At 46.2% G+C, this 10,509-nt stretch overlaps 1 pseudogene; it reads right to left on the bottom strand.

Annotated features, from left to right (window-relative positions):
• Window positions 1–5,820: 5,820 nt before the first annotated feature.
• LOC134897854 (5S ribosomal RNA) lies at window positions 5,821–5,939 on the bottom strand (annotated as a pseudogene).
• Between the last annotated feature and the right edge of the window lie 4,570 nt (window positions 5,940–10,509).

Genomic DNA, 10,509 nt, shown 5'->3' on the forward strand with positions numbered 1-10,509 from the left:
GGCCTTCCGCACATACCTTTAGATAAACGTATCACCATGCACGGCCTGGACGGTGGTCCACTTTCTAATGAGGTAATTACTCACCGCACGCCTCCAGTACAACTGACTGTGGGGGCCCTACATTCAGAGAAAATCGAGTTCTATCTTAACCATTGTGTGGCTGTTCCCATTGTCTTAGGTCACCCCTGGCTTGCCTTTCATAATCCCACCATAGATTGGCGGTCTGGGGAGATTTCCCGATGGGATTCCTTTTGTGTTGAGGAGTGTATTTCGCGTCCAGTCCGGGTCGCGGCTGTCATTCCAGAACTTATTCCTTTGCAATATCAAGATTTTGCCGACGTTTTTTCCAAGGGTAATGCGGATATCCTGCCTCCTCATCGGTCCTATGACTGCGCCATTGACCTGGTTCCCGGTGCTTCTCTACCCAAAGGGAGACTATATGCCCTGTCTGGCCCGGAAACTACGGCAATGGATGAGTATGTACAGGAGAGCTTGAAGAAGGGCTTTATTAGGCCCTCAAAATCCCCATTGAGCGCAGGATTCTTTTTTGTTGAGAAAAAAGATGGGTCGCTCAGACCATGTATTGATTATCGGGCGTTGAATAAAATTTCTGTTAAAAATACCTACCCCTTGCCACTGATTTCGGTACTATTTGATCAGCTCCGTACTGCCGTTATCTTGTCCAAAATCGATCTTAGAGGGGCTTACAATCTCATCCGAATAAAATCTGGGGATGAGTGGAAGACGGCTTTCAGCACACAGTCGGGACATTATGAATACCTGGTGATGCCGTTTGGGCTGTCTAATGCTCCTGCTGTATTTCAAGATCTCATTAACGACGTCCTTTGCGACTTTCTAGGAAAGTTCGTAGTCGTTTATTTAGACGACATTTTGATTTACTCTGAGTCCTTTGAACAACATATTACCCATGTGCGACTGGTCCTTCAGAGGTTACGGGAAAATCATTTGTACGCCAAACTGGAGAAATGTGATTTCCACATCACAGAAGTTTCCTTCCTGGGGTATATTATTTCTCCAAAGGGGTTTTTCATGGAACCAAAAAAACTCCAGGCAATCCTAAATTGGGCACAACCCACGAATTTAAAAGCAATCCAGCGCTTTTTAGGGTTTGCAATTTATTATAGGCGTTTTATTCATACCTTCTCAGATTTGGTTGCTCCTATTGTGGCGTTGACTAAAAAAGGAGCGGACCCTTCCAATTGGTCGCCTAAAGCCAAGTCTGCCTTTCTGGCCTTGAAACAGGCCTTTTTCTCAGCTCCAGTTCTCAGACACCCTAACCCGGATCTCCCCTTTATTGTCGAGGTAGATGCCTCAGAGGTTGGAGTGGGGGCTATCCTTTCTCAGGAAGACCCAGAGTCTCGGGAATTACACCCATGTGCCTTCATGTCCAGAAAATTCTCCTCCGCAGAATCCAACTATGATGTTGGTAATCGAGAATTGTTGGCAGTTAAATGGGCTTTCGAGGAGTGGAGGCACTGGCTGGAAGGAGCAAGGCATACCATTACTGTGTTCACTGACCACAAGAACCTGCAGTATATTGAGTCAGCTAAACGGCTTAATGCTCGACAGGCACGTTGGGCGCTGTTTTTTACTCGTTTTAGATTTATCATCACCTTCAGGCCCGGTTCCAAGAATACGAAAGCCGATGCTCTGTCACGTTGTTTTCTTCCGGTTCACAATAACCACCTGGCTACTACCCCCATAGTCCCATCGTCTGTCATCCGGGCTGGCCTCACACAGGATTTATTTACACAGCTAGTCCAGCTTCAGCAGCAGGCTCCCAATGTCACTCCTGCAGATCGTCTCTTCGTCCCTGAATTTCTGAGAGGCACTGTTCTAGCTGAGTTTCATGATAATAAGGTTTCTGGTCATCCGGGTATCACTAAAACCTTGGAGTTAATCTCTCGCTCAGTGTGGTGGCCTAATCTTTCTAAAGATGTGAGGGAATTTGTCCGTTCCTGTCAGGTTTGTGCTCAGTACAAGGTATCTCAATCGTTGCCGGTCGGGCAACTCATGCCTCTAGCCATTCCTCTCAGGTCATGGTCACATATATCCATGGATTTCGTGGTGGACCTTCCTCTTTCAGCTGGGTTCCGGGTTATTTGGGTGGTAGTAGACCGTTTTAGTAAGATGGCCCACTTCATTGCTCATCCCCGATTACCCTCCGCTCAAGGGTTGGCAGTTTTGTTTCTCCGCCATGTCTTCAGGCTCCATGGTTTACCCATGGATATTGTCTCTGATCGGGGACCACAATTCATTGCCCGTTTCTGGAAACGTTTTTGTGCCTCATTAAATATGAAACTCTCTTTAACATCTGGGTACCATCCACAGTCTAACGGACAAACTGAACGTGTTAATCAGTCATTAAAACAGTATTTACGGCTATATTCGGCCAAACTTCAGAATGATTGGTCTGAATTTCTTCCTTTGGCCGAGTTTGCCTATAATAACTCTTGTCATTCTTCCACCAAGGAGTCTCCATTCTTTTCGGTCCTGGGCTTTCATCCTAGAGCCAATTCTTTTTACCCTCATTTTCCAGTCTCTTCGTTGACCTTAACTTCCCATCTCAGAATGATTTGGAAAAAGGTGCACCTTGCCCTTAAGAAGGCTGCCTTCCGAGAAAATTTTTTTTCACATAGGTTCCGACGCCCATGCACTTTTAAGGTGGGAGATAAGGTGTGGTTGTCAACCCGCAACATCAAGCTCCGACAAGCCTCGGCTAGATTGGGACCCAAATTTATTGGACCGTTCCTTATCGTAAAGAAGGTCAATCCAGTTGCTTTTCAGCTACGCTTGCCTAAATCACTCAAGATTGGCAATACTTTTCACTGTTCCCTTCTGAAGCAATATATTTCTTCCAGGAGATTCCCTCGGAAAATTTCCCAGGGTAGACCTCCGGTGGATGTTCAGGGGCAACAACAGTTCTTGGTGGAGAAGGTTTTAGATTCCAAAGTTTCTCGGGGCCGGCTTTATTTTTTGGTTCACTGGAAAGGCTATGGCCCGGAAGAAAGGTCTTGGGTCCTGGATAACAATTTACATGCCCCTAAATTTAAGACATTATTCTTTCAGGAATTTCCTCAGAAACCCGGCTTTAGGGGTTCTTTAACCCCTCCTCAAGGGGGGGTACTGTTAGGTGCCGCAGTCCGGGCCACGCGGATTGCTTCCGAGCGCGCTCACGGCCACCGCACCTCCCTCGCTGCCCGCCCGACGCCTAGCAACGCCAGGACGCCGTGCGTACTGTAGCCGCCAGGTCCCTGGCAACGCTAGGACGCCGGGCGTCCACAGCCGCCGGGTCCATGGCAACGGGGACGCCATTGGCGGACCGCGTTCCCCGTTGCCAGATAAAACTGGATTAGTTGTTCATGCAGCAGGGCAGCTGCACGGCAACTATTAATTAGGGTCTGGGGGCTGGTCTTGCTGGCCCTTCTGTCATTGGCCAGCGGGGCCTTTTTATGGGAGCCAGCACACTGCAGCCTCGCCGGTGATAGCTTCCTGTATGCTGTTCCTGCCTTGCAAAGTTTGTTCCTAGTCTGCTGAATCTGGTCGATCCTGCTCCCTGTGCTCCTGAGTCCTGGAGTTCTGAAGCCGGTCCTGGGAATCCTTCCAGTCCAAGTGAACCTGTTGCAGTCATCTGGGGGTTCTCGCTTATTGGGGTTCTCTCCCGGTTTCGTGAGTAGCGGCTACTGCCGTGTGTTGCGGCCTAGGCCGCTTAGTCCTTGCGTTTGTTTTGTACTGGTGTTTATGCGGAGGTTTCCGCTTTTCACTGTCCTCCCCGGTACACGATGGTGCCGTGTGGGGTGTGGACAGTGGTATCTATTATTGTCCTTTTCCTTTGGCGGCGTGCCGCACATATATTTAGTTTTAGGGTTGTTAGTAGCCCCTAGCCTTCTGATTATCGGGCGTTGAATAAAATTTCTGTTAAAAATACCTACCCCTTGCCACTGATTTCGGTACTATTTGATCAGCTCCGTACTGCCGTTATCTTGTCCAAAATCGATCTTAGAGGGGCTTACAATCTCATCCGAATAAAATCTGGGGATGAGTGGAAGACGGCTTTCAGCACACAGTCGGGACATTATGAATACCTGGTGATGCCGTTTGGGCTGTCTAATGCTCCTGCTGTATTTCAAGATCTCATTAACGACGTCCTTTGGGACTTTCTAGGAAAGTTCGTAGTCGTTTATTTAGACGACATTTTGATTTACTCTGAGTCCTTTGAACAACATATTACCCATGTGCGACTGGTCCTTCAGAGGTTACGGGAAAATCATTTGTACGCCAAACTGGAGGTCCCCTTGTTATTATCCTATCTCCTAACAAGGTCCCCTTGTTATTATCCTATCTCGGTTCACGCCTTGTCTCACTCTAAGACCTGGGGGCATTGGAGTTAGGCAGACCTAATCCGCCCTTCAAACACGGCTGCCGTGGGCCCAAGAAACCATAGTCACGCAGGCGTGAACTGACCACATGGGTGAAACAATGGAGGTAGGTTGCTAGGTGCTATTTCCATACCACACCTTATTTCAGCGTCACGTTCTGGTGCTCTGGACTCACTACGCAACATCTCTCTTGTTCTGAGCACCAGGAACGTAACAGACACTCCAGTGATACGAGATTCTCTACACTCTGCTCTTTGTCACGAGTTCTCTCCGGGTCAGCGACCTTCTTGCAGTGGGACGAGTGGACCCAAGTCCCTCTTTTGGCGACCTTCAATGCTGTCGTGCTGGTTAACAAGACTTGGTATGGTCCTTCCCACCTGTCTATGAGGCAACCTGAGCGTAAGAAATTTCGAATCATCACATAATGCCCAGGCTCAATGTCATGACAATTACTGTTCGGTAGGTCAGGAATCACCAGCTTTAAATTTCTTTGTTGATTTCTCAGCTGTTGGCTCATCCCAACCAAATACTTCACAGTCACTTCATTATTGCGTTTCAAATCATCCTGGGGGTCTATCATTACATGAGGTTGTCGACCAAAAAGAATTTCGAAGGGTGATAGGTTAAGGGGAAACCTGGGAGTGGTTCTGATGCTGTAAAACACTAGTGGCAAAGCTTCTGGCCACGACAATCCAGTTTCAGCCATTAATTTGCTCAGCTTGTTCTTAATAGTGTTGTTCACTCTCTCCACCTTTGCACTCGCCTGTGGACGGTAGGGAGTAGAATGGGAGGGTTTTGGATCCTGCACTGACCTAGATTCAGAGTACAAACGTAATCATGTAAGAGCCAGAGATGGACAATAATTATTGGAAATTCCTATCTGTCCATATGGCGGTGCGCCCAGAGTCAAAGAGGAGAAACAGTAGTATATGCACAAAGAAAAAAGTATGACTCTTGTTTGGGCGCACTCTTGTTTAATGATCTAAGTGTTGGTTGATAAATAAAGTGCCTAAAGGTTAATAGTATAGTCTTTTGATTCTGCTCTCTAAAATTAGTGAAAATTCAACAAGACAAATTAGACAGAAAAAGCCATTGATATGCCAGACGGGAGATGTGTCCCCCAAAAAGATGTTGTGAAATGTTCAGATCTTAATTATGCCTGGATAATTGCATATCGGAAGGGAGCTACATACTATGCTGCCTCCGTCTGCCAAAGATCTTTACAAACTGAGTTTGTATTAATGCAGCCCTAAATTGGGTTAAGTACGTGAATGGAAGAGCCCACACACTACTAAACAGTTCTATTGGTTTTGCCACGGTTATGGATAGATAAATTGTGACGAATAAGGTTCAGGAGGTAGTAGGATTGAGTATAAGGGGTGATACTGCTGTTGGTGTTGTTTCTATAGGGAAGGGAGTCTTCCTACTTCACCGGGTATTCCCTAGCAGTCGCCTGTCTAGGTACTGACCCAGCCCACCTCCGTTTAGCTTCCAAGATCGGACGAGATTGGGCGTGAGCGTAGGGGTATGGTCGTAGGAAGAACTGACCCTATACCACCAATGAGAGTGCACCGAGGGGTATATTTACTAAGCTCCCGATTTTGACCGAGATGCCGTTTTTTCTTCAAAGTGTCATCTCGGTTAATCTCGGTAATTTACTAAACACTAATCACGGCAGTGATGAGGGCATTCGTAATTTTTTGCAAGTTCAGGTAAAAAATTACGAATGAATACACCATCGGTCAAAACGCGGCTGTTTAAGTATGAATCTCGGTCATTTACTAAGAAGTGCAAAGCCAAAAAAGAACAAACACTGCCGTGAAAAATTACAACTCGTAAAAAAGTGCTAAAAAAAAACAGACCTTTTTTTTTTATTCGTGATTGGATAGGCATGCACGGATCCATGAGATCCGTGCATGTATATCAGTGGGAAGGGGTGGGAAAGTGCTTATTTTTTCAAAAAAAATTGCGTGGGGTCCCCCCTCCTAAGCATAACCAGCCTCGGGCTCTTTGAGCCGATCCTGGTTGCAGAAATATGGTGAAAAAAATGACAGGGGTTCCCCCATATTTAAGCAACCAGCATCGGGCTCTGCGCCTGGTCCTGGTCCCAAAAATACGGGGGGAAAAAAGAGTAGGGGTCCCCCGTATTTTTAAAACCAGCACCGGGCTCCACTAGCTGGACAGATAATGCCACAGCCGGGGGTCACTTTTATACAGCGCCCTGCGGCCGTGGCATCAAAAATCCAACTAGTCACCCCTGGCCGGGGTACCCTGGGGGAGTGGGAACCCCTTCAATCAAGGGGTCCCCCCCCCCCAGCCACCCAAGGGCCAGGGGTGAAGCCCGAGGCTGTCCCCCCCCATCCAATGGGCTGCGGATGGGAGGGCTGATAGCCTTTGTTGTAAAATAAAAGATATTGTTTTTAGTAGCAGTACTACAAGTCCCAGCAAGCCTCCCCCGCATGCTGGTACTTGGAGAACCACAAGTACCAGCATGCGGCGGAAAAACGGGCCCGCTGGTACCTGTAGTACTACCACTAAAAAAATACCCAAAAAAACACAAGACACACACACCGTGAAAGTATAATTTTATTACATACATACACACATACATACATACTTACCTTATGTTCCCACGCAGGTCGGTCCTCTTCTCCAGTAGAATCCAAGGGGTACCTGTTGAATAAATTCTACTCACGAGATCCAGGGGTCCAGGCTCCTCGGCAAATCCAGGGATAATCCACGTACTTGAATAAAACAAAAAAACGGTTGCCCGACCACGAACTGAAAGGTGACCCATGTTTGCACATGGGTCACCTTCCCACGAATGCCAGAAACCCACTTTGCCTTCTGGCTAAGTGGGTTTCTTCAGCCAATCAGGGAGTGCCACGTTGTAGCACCCTCCTGATCGGCTGTGTGCTCTTGTCCTCACTGACAGGCAGCACACGGCAGTGTTACAATGTAGCGCCTATGCGCTACATTGTAACCAATGGTGGGAACTTTCTGCCCTGCGGTTGACCTAAAGTGACGTCACCGCTGAGCAGAAAGTTCCCACCATTGGTTACAATGTAGCGCATAGGCGCAACATTGTAACACTGCCGCGTGCTGCCTGTCAGTGAGGACAGCAGCACACAGCTGATCAGGAGAGTGCTACAACGTGGCACTCCCTGATTGGCTGAAGAAACCCACTTAGCCAGAAGGCAAAGTGGGTTTCTGGCATTCGTGGGAAGGTGACCCATGTGCAAACATGGGTCACCTTTCAGTTCGTGGTCGGGCAACCGTTTTTTTGTTTTATTCAAGTACGTGGATTATCCCTGGATTTGCCGAGGAGCCTGGACCCCTGGATCTCGTGAGTAGAATTTATTCAACAGGTACCCCTTGGATTCTACTGGAGAAGAGGACCGACCTGCGTGGGAACATAAGGTAAGTATGTATGTATGTGTGTATGTATGTAATAAAATTATACTTTCACGGTGTGTGTGTCTTGTGTTTTTTTGGGTATTTTTTTAGTGGTAGTACTACAGGTACCAGCGGGCCCGTTTTTCCGCCGCATGCTGGTACTTGTGGTTCTCCAAGTACCAGCATGCGGGGGAGGCTTGCTGGGACTTGTAGTACTGCTACTAAAAACAATATCTTTTATTTTACAACAAAGGCTATCAGCCCCCCCATCCGCAGCCCATTGGATGGGGGGGGACAGCCTCGGGCTTCACCCCTGGCCCTTGGGTGGCTGGGGGGGGGGACCCCTTGATTGAAGGGGTCCCCACTCCCCCATGGTACCCCGGCCAGGGGTGACTAGTTGGATTTTTGATGCCACGGCCGCAGGGCACTATATAAAAGTGACCCCCGGCTGTGGCATTATCTGTCCAGCTAGTGGAGCCCGGTGCTGGTTTTAAAAATACGGGGGACCCCTACTCTTTTTGTCCCCCGTATTTTTGGGACCAGGACCAGGCGCAGAGCCCGATGCTGGTTGCTTAAATATGGGGGAACCCCTGTCATTTTTTTCCCATATTTCTGCAACCAGGATCGGCTCAAAGAGCCCGAGGCTGGTTATGCTTAGGAGGGGGGACCCCACGCATTTTTTGGGGGGATTTTACATTGTTTAATTAAAAATAAAAAATAAAAAGAACCCCAGCACGGATCACACAGATCCGGCCGAGATTGATTGTAAAAAAAAACGGCAGTGTTTTGCTAATCACTGCCGTAAAATTAGGAAAAAAAAAAACGAATGACATCGACATCGGAAGAAAAGAAAAACACGAATACGACAGCTTAGTAAATCCATCGTAATAAATTCAAAAAGTTGCAGTTTTACACTCTCGATGTCATTCGTGATTGAACTTTGACCTATTTTCGGAAATTACGAATCTTAGTAAATATACCCCCGAGTCGGAGGGATTAGTTCCTCCTCAGAAAAAAGAATAATGAATACAAGGATTTCGTTGAGAGGGAAAATGACCACAGTTGGGTAAGTGTGAATCTGCTGTCCACGTTAGACTGAAGAGACTGGTCCCTTGAGGGGACACGCTCACCAGAATCGTGGATGAGAGTTCACAGAAGAAAGAAAAGCGAGAAGATAATTGAGGGTAGCGATGTTGAAAAAAACAATTGATTTAAATACAGTAGGTCCCTTTCGGTCACCTGGGTTGTTTAAATACTGATGGATCCTAGTAATTGTAACGGATAGTCCAGCAGATACCAAAATGATGAGAAAATACTATATAATAATAACCATGAAAATAATAATAATAATAATAATAATAATAATAATAAATTCTTGTAATTGGTACCAATTCACTAAGTAGGTACGGCGTTACTCGTGCATAGCAGACCCTAGTAGTATTTTACAACCAAAGAACTTGTAAGATGTACCACATAACCTTAAAAATCACTAGTAACAGTGGCAAAGAATTTTACCATCAACAACAATTGTTGCTTATTTGACATGAAATAATGTGTGAGACCGATGGATTGTCACCTCTGAAGTAGTTCCCTGGGTGACATATCCTCAGGGGGACAAAAACATCATACGCACAGTTTGAAACTGCCTGAGGCAGACTCACTGCGGGATCGCACAACACCTGTCCCTGTTATATTAAATACACAGAGAAGATATCCCTTGATGTCATAAGCAAAAACACCTGTCCCTATTACATTGAATATAAAGAAATACTATTTCTTGATGTATATAGACAAAGAATAGGCGAATATGTTGTACTCATACACTGGGAACATTAGTAATATGAATAACAGAATTAATTGCTGAAAACCTCAATATTTAGCTGAAGCGTGAAGGCTTAATCAGATAAAGCAGATACAGGTTTTAGGTGTCACCTCTTCAAACAGTGGGCAGGCAAGGTGCCCGTAGGGAATGCGGGGCCACAAATTGCCCACCCTTATCACAAGTCTGTATCACAACGTACCCAAATGGAGTGTATTGCATATGTGTGTACTCTCCATTTGGGTATGTTGTGATACAGACTTGTGATAAGGGTGGGCAATTTGTGGCCCCGCATTCCCTACGGGCACCTTGCCTGCCCACTGTTTGAAGAGGTGACACCTAAAACCTGTATCTGCTTTATCTGATTAAGCCTTCACGCTTCAGCTAAATATTGAGGTTTTCAGCAATTAATTCTGTTATTCATATTACTAATGTTCCCAGTGTATGAGTACAACATATTCGCCTATTCTTTGTCTATATACATCAAGAAATAGTATTTCTTTATATTCAATGTAATAGGGACAGGTGTTTTTGCTTATGACATCAAGGGATATCTTCTCTGTGTATTTAATATAACAGGGACAGGTGTTGTGCGATCCCGCAGTGAGTCTGCCTCAGGCAGTTTCAAACTGTGCGTATGATGTTTTTGTCCCCCTGAGGATATGTCACCCAGGGAACTACTTCAGAGGTGACAATCCATCGGTCTCACACATTATTTCATGTCAAATAAGCAACAATTGTTGTTGATGGTAAAATTCTTTGCCACTGTTACTAGTGATTTTTAAGGTTATGTGGTACATCTTACAAGTTCTTTGGTTGTAAAATACTACTAGGGTCTGCTATGCATGAGTAACGCCGTACCTACTTAGTGAATTGGTACCAATTACAAGAATT

The sequence above is a fragment of the Pseudophryne corroboree genome, chromosome 3 (assembly GCF_028390025.1).
Source record: "Pseudophryne corroboree isolate aPseCor3 chromosome 3, aPseCor3.hap2, whole genome shotgun sequence".
NCBI classification, from domain to species: Eukaryota; Metazoa; Chordata; class Amphibia; order Anura; family Myobatrachidae; genus Pseudophryne; species Pseudophryne corroboree.